General features: G+C 37.2%; 1 protein-coding gene across 7 annotated transcripts in view; it reads left to right on the top strand.

The window, feature by feature from the left end:
* Positions 1–2,514, top strand: part of LOC106876444 (potassium voltage-gated channel protein Shaw) — a 59,815-nt gene that overhangs the window by 8,485 nt on the left and 48,816 nt on the right. The window lies entirely within an intron of this gene.

Raw genomic sequence — 2,514 nt, 5'->3', positions numbered from 1 at the left:
TATATATATATATGTGTGTGTGTGTGTGTGTGTGTGTGTGTGTGTGTGTGCATTATATATATATATATGTATATTATGTAATATATAATATATTTATGTAAAAATATACACATATATACATACATGTATATATTCACACACACACACACATACACACACACACACACACACACACACACACACACACATATATATACATACATATGTACGTACATATATATGTGTATATATCTATATCTATATCTATGTATATATATGTGCATATATATATATATTTACATACAAATATCTTTACATATATATTATGTATATATTATATACACATATATATTATACATACATACATATACATATATATATATATGTGTGTGTGTGTATGTGTGTGTGTGTGTGTGTGTGTGTGTGTGTATGTATGTATGTATGTATGTATGTATGTATGTATGTATGTTTGTATATGTTAACAATTATTCGTCGCAATACTTTTAGTTTTAGAATTGAAACAAATGTAATGTCATAACTTTTCTATTATCATTCATTTAGATGACATATTTTCCACAACAGATTTTGGTGAATACTTGTGACTTTTGCCATTATTAACATTTGTCTTTTAATATTTCCAACCCCACCTCCTCGTATATCGAAACCATTACCACCACCACCGCCGCCACCACCGCCGCCGCCGCCATAATTATCATCACAAACAACACTTTTAGTCGTAAATTAGTCCCAAATCGAACAGCATGTGATCAAAAGCTTTATTATTCATGACCTATCAACACACACACACAGAGTCACACAGAGTCACACAGAGCAAATATTTACAATGTGATCTTCTTTGTGTAAGATTTAGCAGCTCTTTGAGTAAGATTTAGCTGCTAAAGATAGCAGCTGAAGTAACCGTACAGGGTCACTCTGGTTAACCCGTTAGACAATATGTCAGATGCAGCAGAGTTCTTATATAAGTCTGGTAGCATATCTTGCAAATAGATTTACATTACATTAGAGATATGTAAATGTTATCAGAGAATGTACGGCTGAGCAACAGTGAAAATATATCCGATTGGTCCTCCTTGATGTTGTAATTGCTGCTGCTATTGTTTTAGTCCCATATCAACTCTCATCGAGAGGACCCATGCTGAAAGCACTACAGGTTTTTTAGCGATATATCTAATGTGTCTTAACCTTAAATAAGACGGTATTTGAAGGTCGAAGGCGCGTGGCTTAGTGGTTAGGGTAATCGGCTCATGGTTTAAGGTCGAGAGTTCGACTTTATTTCACGTTGCCTCAGTCTACTGAGCAAAAATTGGCAAAAATGAGTTGTACCTGTATTTCAAAGGACCGGCCTTGTCACATTCTGTGGCACGTTACGTTCAATCTCCCCGAGAACTACGTTAAAGGTACGCGTGTCTGTGGAGTGCTCAGCCACTTGCATGTTAATTTCACGAATTGATCGGATAAACTGGAACCCTCGCCATCGTAGCCGGCGAAGTCATAGTGATTTGGCCGCTATATCTAGCAGGTTGGGCGACCACGCCAAGGCTTCTTCATTGAATCGAATCCTGTTCCTGAAAGAAAGTACAGTAGACAAGAACCACTGCCTTAGCCGCTACCTTAGTTCTGTGACTGCAAGAAGGCACATTAGTTATTGAAGGAGACATACTGTTGCCCTTGGCAGACGAACATCATGAAATTGAGGACTTACCATTGCAAAAGAAGTATTGGGATATCTCTTTTAGCTTTCAGTGTACGATGACAGTTGATGATATTGCTCAAGATGTGTCTACAGATTGTCACCGCTACCAATATCTTATGGATGGATTTCGGATGGAAAAAGAAAGGAAAAGGATAAAGAGAATACTGGTGTACCATGGGGATACATGTTGGTAATGTGTTTCAATTTGCAGAGTCACTTCTCATAACACACTCTGTTTAACTGGGATCAAATTTAAGTGTAGTTTAACCACCCTCCTCTAGATCAGGCTTCACACGGTAAGACTATGACCAACCTTGGCCACTCCGTTTATATTTTTTTAGGCATCGTATATCTATGACTAGATTATCCAACACGTCTTTCTCTATCTTTTTTTTAAGACGGTAGAATTTGATTCGACGTAAAATTGACTGCTATTTCTAACAGAAAGATATTTTCTCACTGGCTCGTCGAGCAAATTTGCTGTTTAACCCTAGCTCAACCTTGAATCAGAGCTGATGATCAAAGATGTTCTCGCTGCGACCACTTTATCTAATATGTCCTTTGCTTTCTTTAAAGAGATAGATTTGTTTGTAACAGGCCGGGTGACTACATAGTCTATCTCAAACCGTTGTAGAAGTATTAATGTAAAGGCAATTATTTCAAAACCTTCAGAAATTGTTGTAACATAACAGCTATTATCCTCCCTTTTTCATAACCGTTCTCTTTCGTCATATCTTGGAGATAAGTTTCCGTCCCATTAAGAGAGAGGAGGGGGGAGAAAGCAAGAGAGGGGGGAGAAGGAAAGAAAGAGATAGAGCGTG

The sequence above is a fragment of the Octopus bimaculoides genome, chromosome 18, assembly GCF_001194135.2.
Source record: "Octopus bimaculoides isolate UCB-OBI-ISO-001 chromosome 18, ASM119413v2, whole genome shotgun sequence".
NCBI classification, from domain to species: Eukaryota; Metazoa; Mollusca; class Cephalopoda; order Octopoda; family Octopodidae; genus Octopus; species Octopus bimaculoides.
This window is presented reverse-complemented; position numbering and strand designations above follow the sequence as displayed.